This window comes from Sceloporus undulatus, chromosome 2 (genome assembly GCF_019175285.1).
Source record: "Sceloporus undulatus isolate JIND9_A2432 ecotype Alabama chromosome 2, SceUnd_v1.1, whole genome shotgun sequence".
Taxonomy (NCBI): Eukaryota; Metazoa; Chordata; class Lepidosauria; order Squamata; family Phrynosomatidae; genus Sceloporus; species Sceloporus undulatus.
In genome coordinates this window covers 210,380,914-210,397,973 of record NC_056523.1, presented here as the reverse complement: position 1 = coordinate 210,397,973, position 17,060 = coordinate 210,380,914, and the positions used below count along the sequence as shown (strand labels likewise).

Below are 17,060 nucleotides of genomic sequence, written 5' to 3'. Positions count from 1 at the left end.
CTGCCTGTTATCAGACTAGATTCCTGATCTTCATCCCACCCCAGTGTAAACACATTGACTGGGTCATCAGTAGAGCTAAAGTGCTACTAAATGAAGTGCAAACTTTGCTTGTTCATCCTAATGGGCTGTTAATTGGAGGGGTTCATTAAAAACACTTGGGTGTCAACAGGCCAATGTGGAACAAGAGGTAACATGATCCTCAAAGTGTGGATGAGTAGATGTGCCTCTCACATGTAGGCATATCTAGAGAATAAAGCTCTTTTAAGTCCTGTTGATTTCAATGGAGATAATTTTAAGCATGAACTTAAAAATATTTTTAAGCTCTCTCTTTTTAAAATCACTAGTATTTAAGAGAGCTTAACTTCAGCTGGAACATTTGTTTCACAATTCCTCTTCCATTGGCCCAGAGAAGAGTTTATAAGGTATGAGGGAGGTGCAAAGAGAAGGAGGGTGAGAAAGACCAATGACTAGTGAAAGGCCAGTGAAATCTGACTATGCTTCTGTTAACAATGCGACACCATAAAACAACAGTGGTAGTGCCAGTTTGGATTCACCACATCATAAGACAGCTGTTGTAGAAGTGCAGAAGTAAAAACAAATAATAAAATAAAATATGCTTAAAATTATTTAATTCATTAAAACCTTATCCAACTTTTTTTTTAGTTATGTCCTTGTCAAACTACTTTGTCATGGCCTTATACAATTATAGCCAGGAGAAGCAAGTTCTGTGGTAAATGAGAAATCAGCTAGAAAACTGGTGGACTTTTCCCTTATGCCTCCATCCAGTAAGAGTCTAGACACTTATTAAAAAGTGACAAAAAGCTATAAATTTAGAAAACAGGTCACCGAATCACCAGGAGGAAATCTCTCTCCTGAAAGCCCCTATCCAGTGAGACATGCTTTTTAATAAGACACTTCCCTATATATGGACAAGTTGAGCCATCTCATAAAGGTGCAATAGCTTGTATGCATGCAGCAGAAAGGATTTTGCTGCTATATCAGCATTTTTAACACCAGAATATAAATCAGTTTTCTCTCTGCTGCTAGCCAACAGCCTCCAGAACCTCAACATTTCCCATGCTGTCTTCCCTCAGACTGTTATGGTGGGTTTCCCCCCACAGTCCCCTCCCAAGCAGGTGGGTGTGACTAGCATTCCAAAGATGCTATTTTCATCAGCTTCATTCCACATTAGTGCCCATCATCCACAATGGAACCTATTAGGAGGCTTGTATGGGAGAGTGCAGACTCCAACCAAGATGTGCTCCTGGTGATTTTAAGCATGTTCTCTTAGTTTTCTGCAATCTCCAGACTTCTGACTCTAAACCAGGACCACCAGGAGGATATATGGGGCCCAGGACCAATATGATGTTAGCAGATCCTGCTTGTGTGCTACTCTGATAAGTAGGGAGGACCAGGAGACAAGAAAAGAGGTCCTTGCATAGTGAGAGATCAGGGGAAATTGACACAAACACATACACACACACACTCAACACTAAACTTTATCCCTTTTGATTGTTGGCATGTCATGTGGCTTATCATTGCATGATAAGTAGGCACCTTTGGTGGGCCCAGGAGGCAATTTTCTGCATGGTTACCCAAAAAATGCCTCAAAACCAAAACACAAAATAGAATGGAAACAATCTCTCAGCCTCAGAGGATGGCAATGGCAAACCTCCTCAGAATAAACTTGACAAGAAACGCCTATGATAGGTTTGGTTTAGAGTTGCCATAAGTTAAAAATGACGTGGAGGCACACAACAACAACAAAGCCAGAAATCTAATTCTGCTTTGGAAAGACAGACATTTTTGATGCCAAACAATGCAGGGAGAGCCTGCATCTCATTTACAACCAAATTGTTCTTCCTGAAGGCTTCCAGAAGAAACAATTTACATTTTTTAAAATTAAAAGTGCAGTCTAGGAGAGTCTGGAGAGTTATGGGGGGAGACTTGGGATACCACATGTGGCCCTGGATCCATGCTTTGCTCACGCCTGCATCACGGCCCTAAAAATGTAATCTCTTTCTTAAAAGGAAGAGTGAAAACAATTCAACTGAAGTTAGGAACATTCATTCAGTCTGGGTTAAGCTTGGAGTGTGGAATTGTCTCAAAGTTCTGCATAAGATGATCCAAACAGAAGCAATCTCCAAGTCTCACCTGTTCTCCCTATTAACCAGTTCATCCATAAAGAAGATAAGCCAACAGTTCAGTGGTCTACATGTTTAAAACTCTTCCATGGCCCATGTGGGCAGATGATGTAAAGATCATACTTCATGATGTTAGGAACAGCTTTGTTTATGTATGCTTTCAAGTTGCCTGTTCATTTATGGTGACTCCATACATTTCATAGGTTTTTTTAAAGCAAGGAATACTCAAAAGTGGTTTTGCCAGGTACTTCCTCCAAGTATCACGGCTGACCTTGCTTACCTTCCAAGATCAGGTGGAACTGGTGCCTTTAGGATATTTAGGCCTTAATAGGAACAGATTTATCTACATGGAAAAATGTCCTTCTCAATCAAACCCACATTTTGAAAGGATTCTCTTGTCTTACAGTAATATCTTAAGGAGGTAAGCCACACTGAATAATAACAGTGAACCCTTGCTATGTATTTTTTTTAAAAAAAAAACTGTGGGAAGGTTACAAATGTATATCTAATTTAGAGATCTACAGACAGAGAAGTCAGCCAGCAAATGAGTCAAAAAGAAGAGAAGAAAGGATAGGCTGAAGGAGGAGATGAAGATGCTAACCAGTTACAACCCAGGGGTATAGCCACAGTATGCCAGGTAGTCCTAAGTAATTTCATTATTTGCTGGCACAAAGCTAGGCCAGGTGGAGAGTAGTCCTAATTAATTTCTAATATTGCTAGGCTGGGAGGGACTGGATTCAGCACATCTTGCTTGGCCATCTTCCTTAGTAAAGATCATGTTCCAAGTCACTTGGAAAACACATGGAAGGCACTGCTGTGTAAAATTTGCCAGTAAAAAACTACATGCTGGAAGCAATTCTAAACACAGTGACAAAAGACTTGGGCAAATTTGCCATTGATATGATCCCAGTAAAGGACTAGTGTGGTATAATGGTTTATGTTCCAGAATAGAACTGTCCAGAGTTCAAATCTCCACTCAGGCATGGAAATCCATTGGGTGTCATAACTCACTCTTTGGAATCAGAAGATTCAAATTGAGAGGAGTCGAATTACCAAGAATTTACAGCTCCTGACGACAGTAGACTCTCCAAGTCTGAAAAACCGGAGTCTGAGGCAGTAGGGGGCCCTACTCCCTAACAGGGGGTGGTAGATGCTGAGGATACGCTGCCATTCTCTGAAGATTATTAAAGAGATAAAAGAGACTATGCCAATCCCACCAGCTGTTCAATAAGGAGATGCTGACTCATTAAGCACCTGGTGGCTTGAGACAGCTGCCTATAAATCTCCCAGCAGGTCACTGGCATCTTTGTTGCTTACAATAATTCTATCTTGATGACTGGCAGTTAATATTTGCTTGACCTTCGACTGGCTACAATTGATGAGTCTGTTTTACTTCTTGCTGGCTTTGTTTATCTGGACTATTGACTTGCAAGGACAATTTTTGGACTGCTTGGTGACCAACCCCTTGTTTTTCCCTTCATCTTGCTGCATAATCTGTAGTTGACCTGGACTGGATTAACCACTTGACAGCTCTTGTACTCCAGCCATCTGATTTGTTGGTGACTTGATGACTGGAGCATAGGATACTGGGTGACCTTGGATAGGTCACACTCTCTCAACCTCAGAGAAAGGCAATGACAAACCCACTCTAAACTAATCTTGCTAAGAAAGCTCCATGATAGTTGCCAAAAGTTAGAAATGTCTTGAAAGCATGCAACAACAACAACAACAACAACAAGGATCACAATAGCACACATGCAAAAAGTGACACTATTTGGAACATCCTACATTATTGAACATTACCTTACAGATTACTAGATTGTTGGATAAAATCCAAATCATTACCAGCCCAGTAATATGTGGTATACTGTGAAACTGAGATTTTTAAAAATCTGAACCTCCCAGGGAGGGCAGAAGAATGGCTGTTGCATGCTGTGGACCTTCCTCCAAATGACCTTGTCAGTAGTGGTCTCTTCATGGCAGCAATGAAAAGTTCTGCTGTCATACTTGTTGTACCCTGATGCTCTGAAGACAGTGGACCCACACACAGGGCTTGTTGAGGCTGTGTCAGAGGAGGCCATGAAATTACAGGCATATCTCACTTAACAAACGCTTTGGCAAAGAAGTTCCCCCTTACAAATTCTTTTACAAGAACGCAGTTCGTACAGCCTCTTTTCCTGTCTTCTGTCTAGCTGGATTTTTCTTTGGTTTGATTTTTTTGTTATTGTTTATTTGCAGTGTTAGCACTGGAAGGATGATGATGGCTTGGCCTGGGAAAGAGTGGGATTCTACTCTAGGCAGAAGTATCACTAAGGAATTGTGGTGAGTATGGACCACACCGGGGAGGAGGAGGAGGGTATCATCCAGTGTGCTGGTGGGAAGTGGCTGCCTTCAGCAACTCTGCCAGACCTGGAAAGGCTGTGAGGAACAGCAGCATCACCAGCAGCCTACTCCCACCAGTGGCTATTGAAAAGAGGAGTGGAATATTTTAAAATGATCTATGTCAGGTATCAAATATACTAAGGTACACCACTGACTCTAGGTGATCCTACTGTAACTGTTGGTGTTTACGTACAATAGACTGCCTCTAAAATTCTTTACTGCCCATAGGTGAAGAGTGAAACAGAAAGAAAATGGGAAATCAGATTAGTCTGTGCCACTGTGTCAACTACCCTGGCATGTTGAAAAACATAGGTCTATAAATTTTGCCACCATAGGAAAAGTGGGTGGTGTTGAAAGAAAAAAAATATCATCCCCAGGATGGATTTTGAAAGAACCTTTCAGGTGGTCTCGAGAAGATGCAAAAAAATTTTTGTTCATTTTTGCAAGGCTCACCTGACCTGGTTGTTTGATTTCAGAAGTTTGAATTGAAAAAAATTGCTGAAACATGTTGATTGGCTCTTCTTTTTTGCAGTGTGGGAACCTGTCCCTATTCTTTCCATGTTATTTCTGTCTCTGGTACCAAAGTTTCTGTCAAAGAAGTAATGCCCAGGAACACGTTGACTTCACTCACTGAGATATAAGTCCCCTAATTTCCCAACCACACTCCATTAAAAGGCTAGGGACATGATTCTCCCCACATCATGTATATTGTGATTTTGAAATGTGATTTTATTGTTATTTGTATTTTATTATCATTTTTGCTGTAATCTGCCTTGATTCCTCTGGGAAAAGGCGGAATATAAATAATGTATTATTATTAATTATTATTAATTATTATTTATTATTATTAAAAGGCCCTGAAATATTGTTCTGATGGAGCTGGCATGATTAAGTCCCTCCCACTGAAGTGTAATAAGAGATATAAATATAAGGAAAAACCATCTTCTTAGCTGTGCTGCAGCAAGCTGGCAGGGTTTTGGATCTGGCAATAGATCTGGCACAAAAATCCCCTTCCTGTTACGATTTCTCTATTAATGTTTTCATATTGTTTCCAAGTACTTCATATGTATTATGCTGTAATCCTTACAACAACACTGTGCGAGTGTTATTACCCCATTATCGCAAATGGAAGGCCAAGGAAATAGTACTTTGCCTAAGGCAGGACCATTTTTTAGTTTCTATCATACCCCCTCACCAGCCAATCCAGCAGGCATGCAACACCTCTGCACCCAAGTCATGATTTCTTTATCAGCCTCATAGCTTGGGAAAGTTGCTTTTTGTGGTGGAAATGAGAGTAAAAACAAAACCAAGGTGCTCCCAAATAATTATAGCTTTGTTGGAACAGACAAGGGGATATATCTAGTCCAGTATTGTTCACTCTGATACTGAACAAAGCCGGTGTGTGTTGACAGAAATGGAGCCAAAATGGGGCCACTAGGAAGGAGGTTTGAGCATGCTTCGGGGAACCTCAAGGTGACTGCAGAAACTACAAAAACAAAAACAAACCTAAAGGATAATATTTTCATTTCAGGTTCCACTTGTTCTCTTCATAGACAGTTCCAGTAACATTCTCTTTCTCCCAGAATGTGCTCTTTCTCCAGCAGAAGTCAATTAGATGCTTTGAGAAGTTCATAAACAGGACATGAATGTGACATTGTGCCCTACTGTCTGTACATAATGTTCCATATTAAGTATTTGGAAAGCAGTGCATGATACATTCGACCAAAATGGTTATGATCACCGCAGCAAGAATAACATATGCTCATAGATGGAAGGACACTGATACTCCAACACAAGAAGATTGACTGATTAAAATGGTCAAACATGCTGAAAAGGACAAGCAGGAAATGTTGGTCAAAGAGAAATCTTTGAATAATTTTAAGAAAGTTTGGAAAGTGTTTATTACACACTTGCAGTCACACTGAGGATATGAATCATCTTTAGGTTTTGTAAAATAAACTCAGTTGGTAAATTATAGAGGCATAAATTATTATTATTATTGTTACCCTTTATTTATAAAGCACTGTAAATTTACACAGCGCTGTACATACAACCTTTTAGTTAGACGGTTCCCTGTCCGCAGGCTTACAATCTAAAAAGACATGACAAAAGGAGTAGGGAGAGGTGGTGGGGAAGGGAATCAGGTCCAGAATTCTTCTCTACCTCCAAGGCCTGGACCAAGGCAGATGGAATGGAGGAAGGGCTTGGGTTCTTAATGGATGGTCAAAAGGAGAAGGGAATGACAGTAGGGAAGGGGGAAAGTCCAGCTCATCTGCTCTCTCACATAGGCCTCTCTCCCCCTCAAGATGGTGGTCGGAAGGAGGGCTCTTCTTCTTTCTTTTATATAAATATAGTATTATATATAAGGAAAAAGAGTCATCATTGTATATATCCATCAAATGAGTTGGGGAAGAATCAACAGTGTATATCTGTCTTTGTTTAGTAGTTTAGTTTAGTTTATATTGTTGTATGAGTTTCAGATTTTTATGTATAAAAATGTATGGTTGTGTTTATATCTAAGAATTTTAAAAAAAATCCAACAAAAAAGGCTAAAATGTTTAAAAATTCAACAAAAATGGCTAAAGCAAGTGTATTAGATAGCTAGACTCTTCTCCCAGTAGATTTCAAGAGCAACATCAATAAAAATTCATCCTAAATCTGCATTTTGAGAGGGAGAGGGCAGGGATAGGATCAGTTTTTCACATTTCTTTTACAATACATACAATATCCTTGACCAGCCAGTCTTAAACTGCAGCTCTTCTGCATGCACTTCATGATTTCCTTTTTAACCACACAGCTTGAAAGTGTTACTCTTTTGGGAAGATAAATCCCAGGATCTCCCTGCTTGCAGGTCCACTGGCTGGGATGGCTGGAAGAGTCTAGGACAGTGGTTCCCAACCATTCTAATGCTGTGACCCTTTAATACAGTTCCTCATGCTGTGGCGACCCCCAACCATACAATTATTTTCATTGGTACATGCAAATATGTGTTTTCTGATGGTCTTAGGTGACCCCTGTCTCGACCCACAGGTTGGGAACCACTAGTCTAGGAGCTATCTTAACCAGAACTAACATTTCCACTCTGATGAGCACTCCTTAAAACTCCTTGATTGCCTTCGTTAGAAAAATCTGATATTCTCAACCACTGTAATGCTTCTCATTCTCCTCTCCTCACTCCTTGATGTATGTATTTGTGCTGCTAATTTAAAGGGAATGGTAGGGCAGACTGATGCTGATGTTGGCAGTATCAAATACTGCTGACTCAGCTTCTTTGTCCTACTAAGGGCACTCCAAAAACAGCTCAGTGAGTTCTGCGCTGCATGGGAAGGCTACACTGGAGACCCAAAGTAGGCCTATCAAAACGCCAGGCCTTGTGCATTCCTCAGAGCTGGAGGGTTTTGAGAGCTGTAATCCACAAGATCATATTTTCAAGCTTTGATATTCTTTTTTTATTTAAAAAAATAATTTTAATTTTTTATTATAGTTAAAAACACATAATTAAACTTTTAAAAATCAAATATTATATATAAATCTTTTCAACACTACTACAAAGTGCACCCCAACCCCAGGAACATATATACCATTTAATTAATTGGTTTTCCCAAATTGAAATGACTCTCATGGAGGCATACACCCCTTTTTTCTTATAAATGATATTCTTCAGTTACATGAACTTTGGTTAGTTGTAATGTGTTCTAAACTGTGTTACATTTAAAGAGCCTTTTGGAACTGGAAGTCTGACCAGAATTTGGCAGCAAGGAATAATATTAGTGGGCATAGTTCCATCGTATCATTCTTGCATTGATTTGCACTGTTTGAACTGGAGGTGTCCATTGTCCACAAGACAATGTTCAGACCTTGATTTGGTGCTTTAGGACAGAGCAAGGGAGCTTGATTCTGCTAAGAGTGATTCAGAAATATTGCCTCCAGGAATCCAGCTCAGGGTTTGGAAATCTGAAGCTTCATGCCTACTATTGGCTCTCATGGGGGAAAAATGACTATAACTTTTCTCTTGTCAGCATTGCATGAAAATTGCAGGCTTAATGGACATTCAGAATGGGATTATGCCCGCCAAATTTCAGACAAATAGGCACAGCGGGTTTTGTGCATCTTTACATTTGTTTTCTTTTCAATAAAAGGAACTTCTGGTAATTTTTAAATTTATTGACAGGCTAGGCAGAAAATCTGCAGGCAGTCAACAAGTTTCAAATGATGCGGTGTAGAGAGTTTTATGTAAGAACAACTTTTACATCTTGATATTCCAAAAGAAGATGAAGGAGGAGGAGGAGAAATGTGCTTGTTTTCCCAAGGATCAAAACTTGTAGAATTTTCTTCTGAAAATGATAGACAGCATAGTGTGATCATAGAATCATAAAGTTGGAAGGGGCCCTAAGGCAGGATCTTCAGCTAGATTCTTCTTTCTGAAGGCATCCAGAGAAGGAGGCCCCACCACTTCTCTAGGCAATTGGTTCCATTGCAGAAACACTCTCACTGTCAAGAAGTTCCTTCTAATCTTCAATCAAAATCTACCTGCCTGTAATTTAAAACCATTAGATCTAGTTCTGCCCACTGAAGCAGCTGACAACAACCCTGCATCCTCCTCTTTGTGGCAGTCCTGGAAGTATTTAAACATGTGTTCATATCAACCCCTCAGTCTTCTCTTCACCAAAATGGACACGTCCAGCCCATTCAAACCTCTCCTCATAAGTTTTGTTTTCCTTACCTCTTACCATCTTTGTTGTCCATGTTTCAGAAAGTTACAGGAGGATCGGTTTAGCTGTTTATGTAGACAGGAAATCCTCATATTTTTGAGGAGTGTAATTTGCTTCTCCTTCCCTCATATGGTGGTTTGGGAGTTAATTTGTATTATAATGGCACATGCCATACAGTGTTCCTCAGAAAGAAAGCTGCATAGTTACAGAAAGATAGAAAAAGGTGATGTGGAGTTATGATGATTGAAAATGTGTTTATAGCTTTTTTAAAAATAGAGAAGTTTAGTGGCTTTGGAAGAACAGACATCTCATTCATGGTCCCATTTCTGTCTTTCTCATCTATCCTGACCATCCTGTCTCACTCTCATGCTCCATTCATTGTGTCACAGCAACATAAGCCTCACAAAGAAAAAGCCACCAATTCATACTTGATTCATTCTTATTAAGAATCAGTTTTTCTCCAGTGTGTAAATACTTTGTTGCTTAGTTGCCCTGAAGGAAACATTTCTATCAGTAGAAATGGAAAAAGCAATTCCTCCCTGATCCTTTGAACCTTAGAACTTGCTTTGGAAGACTAGGAATCTTTTGGGTGACATGGAGGACTGCTAGGGAGGCAGAGAGGTGAACAGGGTAAGAAACGACTGTTGTGCTAGAGCAGGGTTGGATAATTGCCATGGGCCATATGCTTGAGAATGGCTCTTTGAGTTTGTATTTTTAACATTATATATATGTTGCATGCCTTTGATTTGTTTCCAACTTATGGTGACCCTAAGGCTGTGGTGGCAAACCTATGGTACACAAGCTCTATGGTGCACACCTGTTCCCCCTCTTTCCCCGCCCTCCCTTGTCTTTAACTTTCTTTGGGGAAGTCCCACCCCCAGAAGTCCCATCCCCTGGGACCAGGTGACACTCGGTGCAGTAATGCCATTGAGTTGGGTACTCGGTCTCTAAAAGGTTTGTCACCACTGCCCTAAGGTGAGCCTATTACGGGGTCTTCTTGACAAATTTCTTCAGAGGGATTTTGCCATTGCCATCCTCTCAGGTTGAGAGAGTGTGATTTGCCCAAGGTCACCCAGTGGGTTTTCATGGCTAAACTGGGATCCAAACCCTGGTCTCCAGAGTCGTAGTCCAACACTCAAACCAATACACCACACTGACTCTATGCCTATATATGTATATGCATATGATATATATCTTTATCTATATATCTATGGAGAGAGAGAGAGACACTAAACATTGGCTGAAATTAATTACAATAAATTATTAATTATTATTGCATTATTAACATTTTCCTCATTCATTATTAATAAAGTTCCTCAGTTGTAGTTGATTTATTATTATTAATATTATTATTAAATTTATATTTATATGTAAATGAAGCTTGAATATACTGAAAGTAACTTTAATTAAGATGGCATTGACTACAATATTGTTTATTGATAGCAAACTACAAGGAACTAAATTGATGATGATATTGACAATTGCATTGACGGTAGTCCATTTAGCTCCTTTTTCAGTTCACTATATTGTGTTTAGCATCATCAATTTTTTATTTAAAAAAGCACAAATTCTAGGTGGGGAAGCCATTGAGATTTGAGGAACCACAAACCAATGAAGCTTTGCCCATCCCTGGATTTAAGCCCACAACTTCCCAGTCATTTAAAATGTTGGATTTAGGGTCAGAACTTTATACTCATTTAAAAGTGATCAATAAGGGGGTCAAACACAGCACACTGATGGGGCTGATCCTGCAAAGGGCTCATCTCTTGGGTTGACCTATGCAAGTGCCTTCTGTGACTTTTTAAAAAGCCCTGTGATCAATTCCAGACTGACAATTTCATCACATGATAGTGAGTTGCTGTTCTTGGCAGTCTGATGGTATTAAGAAGCATTCAAGCTACGATGTTCTGAGAAGATGAATCAGTACTTTCAAATAAAGGATCTTCTTAAGCCACATGGCCTTCTTAGGGACAACAGTAATGGCTGTGGAGCAGTCATGACTGAGCTACCTAAAACAATCTGCACATAATTATGTAGGCTGAGCTACCAGGAAGACAAAACCCTTGTGGGCATTTCTATGGGAATGAGGTCAGCTAAGAAACCATATCCAGGAAGATTGGATGTTGTTTTGTCTTTCTTTTCCTTTTTTTTAAAAAAAAACTGTTTTAAAAGATCACAGGATCGATGTTGCTCAAGCTTCCCATGGCTGATGTGACGTTCCAAGCTTCCTCCTGTACTGCAGCTCATATTTTTCCAGGAGTACTGGCTGACAGGAATAGTCAGGATTCATTATTAAAAGACAAAGAGACACATTATCTGCTCAAGCGCTTGAAGGTACGTCAAAGACTTTTTTTTTTTGGTGAAGTCCTGGCGTTCCTTTCATGAGAAGGGATGATTTATAGAAAGTTGCTGCCAGAACACATGCACACCCTGGCAACAGCAAAGACCATCCCCTCCCTTTCCTAATAGTCTTTTATCAGTTTTTTAAAGGAAGTGTCTGTTTCATTTGTCTGCATGGAACCATCAAAAGTGAGATGAATTTTTCTGGTCTCCCACTCCACACCTCCAAATTATTTCCTGAACCTAGTCATGATATTGTTTCTTTCACTGGAATCTTCTTTTGCATGGTGGGACAGTATTCATCAGAAATTGTGAGTTTGCTTTCAAGGCCTAAGTAGGCTCTAGTGTGTTTATTTGTCTGCTCTTATCATCAGGTTTCCTGTAGCAATTGAAATAGATTTGTATTTAAAAACAAAGTAGATGGCGACAATACCATCACAGCTGTTGTGTGCCTTCAAGTCACTTCTTACTCATGGCACCCTTAAGGTGAACCTATTGTGGGGGTTTCAAAGGAGGCCTGGCATTGTTCAGAGGAGGTTTGACATTGGCTTCCTCGGAGGCTGAGAGAGTGTGACTTGCCTGAGGTCACCCAATGGGTTTCCATGGCCAAGTGAGAATTCAGACCCTGGTCACCCAGAGACCTAGTCCAACACTCAAACCAACACACCAAACAGGTTTCTCAATGACACTATTATATAAAAATATATGTACAGTTGTAGTAGTTGTCATCATCATCCCCACCACCATCATCTGACCATGATGTTCAGTACGTTTGCTCCATTTGTTCAGAAATATATCCTACTGAGCTCAATGGGACTTACCCCCAGGTTAGTACACTTAGGACTGTATGTTCAAGCACTTTTGCTGCAGAAGAAACTGGAGACACACCTTAAGATATTCAGAAGATGGTTAAGCACATTTGCCCAAGTGATTAATCAATGTCAGCGGAAGACTTATCTCTTCCATTTGGGTCTTCAGTGACCCTCAATTGTACTATTTATTGCTTTTGTTTTATTCTGTTCAAATGCAAAAGGCCCATGGACTTCAGACATGTCATTTTAGTAGGCTTTCCATACTACCTTTGATGCCTAAACCAAAAATAAAACATCTCCCTCACACCAAGTTAGCATTTATATATGCTGAAGACTATATCTCTGCCTGATTAATGCCCAATGCATGCTAAGAAATGTAAATAACCATAACAACAGAATGCTAAGGCATTTTATAGTTATTGGTAACTATTACTCCCTTTTAAGGCAACATGGATTTGAGAAGGATTAGGATGAATCCTTGATTAAAGTAGTAATGGAGAACAGCCACAGGGATATCATTATGGAAAAATGGCTCTACTACCTCAAATTTATTTATTTGATTAATGTTCTTCTATTTCTTCCAGTTCCAGAATCATTGTCCCATCATTCCTTGAATTTATCTCTCAAGCTTGAGTTGAACTGGCTTTGCTATCTCAATTAAATAACAATGATGAGGACGTGGAGTCTTGATCTTACTCAAAGTTTCCAATTGGACAAATAGGATTTCTAGACCCCCCCCCTTCCAATAGCTGATCCACAGAACCTGGGAGGTTCTCCTCCCTCTCTCATCCAAAGGGACTTGAGGACTAAAGAGAAAAAAGACAAGAAGCTTCAATAGTGTCACGTCTTCCCATTCAAATTGCTTTCCTTCTCGCTACAGTGTTTATTGATTTTTCAATGCTAACTTCATCTCCCCCTCCCTCAGTGCCAGATTAAAGTCTGGAAGGTATTAAATTTGGCATGGAAGGAGATATAAGAAGGGGAAAGGTAGACAATCCATTTCTCTCTCTTAGACATACACACACACACACACACACACACAGTTCTTGTAGGAAAAAGATCCAAGTATGTGTGTGTATGCATATATATTTATATGTGTGTGTGTGTATGTGTGTAATATAAACTCTCTTCTGTCTCCCTTGCCATCAAGGTGATGACACTTTATCATTTGGGAACCTTTGATTGTGACTTTCCATGGAGCTGTATATTTTTACATACACACAAACCATCACAAGTCAGCCACAGAAGTGCAGCCAAGGCAAGAGGAGGTGGCCCCAAAGTTCTATTATTTTTAAAAAACATTTAAAACTGGTAGTCCAAAGATGGCACAAGATCTCTTAAGGTAGCAAGCCATAGCTTGGTCCTCCACCCTGGGATCCTTCTTCTCCCTTTTTGTGTGTCTGTGTGTGGGAGAGAGAGAGAGAAAGATCTAGGGATGTGCTTGGGGAAGCAATCCAACTGACAAAGAGTCTTTCTTTCCGGGAGAAGACTTCAAAATACGTGCTAGAAATGGACAATTTGAGTCCTTTTCTCTCTTGCTGTCCCTCCTCCTTCCAATGCAAGCTAAAAGAGGAGGAGGAAGAAAGGAAAGAAAGAAGGGGGGGTGAGAATTAAAATCAACCACGTGGTAGATCTCTGCTTTTCTTCTCTGCCTCTCTCTCCTTTTAAATACACTTTGCAACCTCTAGTGTCATTTGTGCCTCTTATGATGTTTCTTTTTCCAGGGGGGGAAGAAAATAAATAAATAAAAAGGATTCAGCTTCTGCTCCAGGTTGGGACTGTCCCTCAGGGACTAGCTTCTGAAGGGACCACCAACCCATCCAAGGCACATCTCTCTCTATCTCTCTGGGCAAAGGTGGCATCACTTCTGGAGAGCTAACTTGCCATGGCTGGGACTAGCCAAGGCTGGGAGGAGGATGGACCAAGGCTGGGCAAAGGGGGCTCCCTTCAGCCCCACCACCACCATCTCCAAGGCTAAGGAGGAAGCCTTGGAGGCCACCACCTTGGACCTCTGGGGGTCACCTCAAGGAAGCCTGGGGGCACCTCAGGGACCCCATCTTAGGAGGACTCCCAAGTTCTTCTTCTTCTTCCCTTGCCTTCCTCTCCATCACCATCTCCTCCTTCACCATCACCATCTCCTCCTCCTCCATCATCACCATCTCTTTGGTTCTCCCCCTCTTTCTTTCTTCCTGTCTTTCTTTCTTTCCCTTCATTCTTCTCTCTCTCTCCTCTTCCCCCTCCTCCAGGTCTTTCCCCCCCTTTTCTCTCTTTCTCCTTCCCCCCTTCCTCACACCCTCCACGTTGTTGTTGTTGTTAGAAAGCCTTCTTGCACCCCCTGGTGCTCTGGCGTTTTGTGTGGTAGGCAAGGAGATTTGTCTCTCTCTCTCTTCTCTCTCTCTCTGGTTGCTCATTATTCAGAGAGAGAGAGAGAGACAGAGAGAGAGAGACGGATATCTCAGGTCATCTGCAGCTGCAGCAAGCCAGTGAAGGAGAGAGAGAGAGAGAGAGGGAGAGGGAAAGAGAGGGGGGAGGAAGAGAAGAAGAAGAAGCAGGGGAGAGGAGGAGGAAGAAAAAAAAAAGCAGGGAAAAAGATGGCGATCCTCCATTGCTGAGACCTGGCAAGGAGCACATGAGACTAGCAAAAACAACTTCCACAACAATTGCAAGGAGGAGGAAGAGGAGGAGGAGGAGAAGGAGGAGGAGAGGGACGAGACCAGCACCAGGACCTTTCTGTAAGTTCTGGCAAGGGGGGGAGGTAGATGTATCTATATTTATATATTGAGATCTAAGTCTTATTATCTCTCCCCCTTGATATCCATCTGGGGAGCTAAGGCATTGGAAAGAGCCACTAAAGGAGACACAGAGAGAGAAAGGTCTTCTCCTGAGGCTGTCCCACCACCACCACCACCACCCTGGAGGGGAAGGTCTCCCAGACTCCATTCATTCAGGCAAGCCGGAAGGAGAAGGAGGAGAAGAAAGAGAAGAAGGAGGAAAAGGTGGTGGTGGTGGGAATGGGAATGGTGGTTTTGTTTGGAGAAGTCTCTTGTCTCTGGCCATGGGGGAGGAGGAGAAGGAGGAGGAGGTGGTGGAGCTGGAGCTTGGTGGGAGGAGGAGGAGGGAGGCTGTTAATTAATTGTGTGTGTGTTGTTGTTGTTGCATTAAGGTGTGTGGGAGTGTGTGTGTGTGAGGGAGATAAGTGTGAGGAGTGTGTGTGTGGGGGGGCAGTTGTGGGGAAGTGACTGGAGACCCAGGCAGGAGAGGTGGGAAGCCAAAAATGTGAGATTGAGCCCAAAATAGGAGATTGAGGAGCCAAAAAGATGAGATTCAGCCAAAAATATGAGACCGGGAGACCAAAAATATGAGATTGCTCTGGTTGGTGACCTCCTTCTTTCCCTCCCTCCTTTCTTTCTCTCTTTCTTTCTTTCTTTTGCTTTCTCTTTCTCTCTCTTGCTGCCCCTCTTCTTCCAAATCTGGGTCTCCAACAGAGGACCTCTCTCTTTCTGCCTCTCAGCCCACAGTCCCACCTCAATATTGGAGGTGCCCCCCTCCTGCCTTTGGCTAAAGTTGAGGAGATGGTGGTGGTGGTGGTGAGGGTCTTCTCCCCTGGCTTGGCTTGGGAAGGGAATGGTGGAGCTGGAGAGAAGCCATTACACACAGGTCCTGCTGCTCCTTCCTTTCCTTTGGAGAGGCAGAGAAAGAAAGGAGGAAAAAAAGAAAAGAAGGGGGAGGAGGAGGTAACCAGAGGGCTTCACTTCTTGTTCTCAGTTCCCTGGTGTCTATGGATTTCCAGGGAATGAGAAGCAGCTGAGCTTCTCCCCTCACCCTCCCTTCCTCCATAGCCCTCTTTCTCCCCCTCTCTTTCTTTATCTCCTTGTCCTCCATTTGCAAGCTGTCTGCTTTGGTTCCAGTCCAGACTCCAAAACACAAAGCTACTTCTCTTTCACATGCACACACACACACAGAGGATCTCTGAGGCTTTCTCTCCTTCTCTTGGAGTCACCCTTTCTTTCTTTCTTTCTTTCTTTCTTTCTTTGTAGTCTTTACTTAGGCTCTGGGGGGAAGGAGGGGGAAAGAAGAAGAAGGAGATCTTGCTGAAGACCCTCAGAGATCCTCTGTTATGATCTGATCCTCAGCCTTTTTGCAAAGCCAGGGAAAGTTTGATTTTATTTTATTCCCCCCTCCCCTCTTCTCTTTCTTTTCCTCTTGGTTCTTGGAAGGACCTTCTCATAGTGTGCTTTTTTGAGGGAGAAAGGTGGTGAGATATGGTGGGGTGGCTTTCAGCCTGCTGCTTTGTGTGTGCTTTGCCTGTTTCTCTCCTGAAGCTACTTGCATGCCTAAGAGGAAGTGAATAGTTGGACAGAGGGCTGTGATCTGAGTCAGGTAAGCCATGTCATGTTCTCTAGCTCCACCAGAAAATGGAGGAGAGGGAGAGCAAGGACAGGCTTTTCCACTAGACAAAGCTGAGATGGGAAGTGCTCATGCAATTATGGATGTTTCTCCATTTTTCCCCCTGAAGCTTTGTTGGCAGAGCCTAGCTTGACAATTTTTTTCCCTTCAGTGAGCAATGGGTTTTTTTGGGGGTTTGTTTTTTTGATGTCTCTTCTCTCTCTGACTTCAGGAAATGGATGATTTGAGGAAGTTTCATAGATTCTTTTCATAGATTCTCCAGA

At 41.6% G+C, this 17,060-nt stretch overlaps 1 protein-coding gene across 8 annotated transcripts in view; it reads left to right on the top strand.

Moving 5' to 3' along the window:
• The first annotated feature begins 14,700 nt into the window (after positions 1 to 14,700).
• Positions 14,701 to 17,060, top strand: part of ZNF462 (zinc finger protein 462) — a 157,401-nt gene continuing 155,041 nt past the window's right edge. For 3 of the 8 annotated variants that reach the window (XM_042448954.1, XM_042448959.1, XM_042448953.1), the window contains exon 1: positions 14,702 to 15,122. The gene's annotated coding sequence lies outside the window, so the exon portion shown is untranslated. Of the gene's footprint in view, positions 15,123 to 17,060 lie in introns of all 8 variants that reach the window. The other 5 variants (XM_042448960.1, XM_042448961.1, XM_042448958.1 and 2 more) reach the window with 2 other exon arrangements.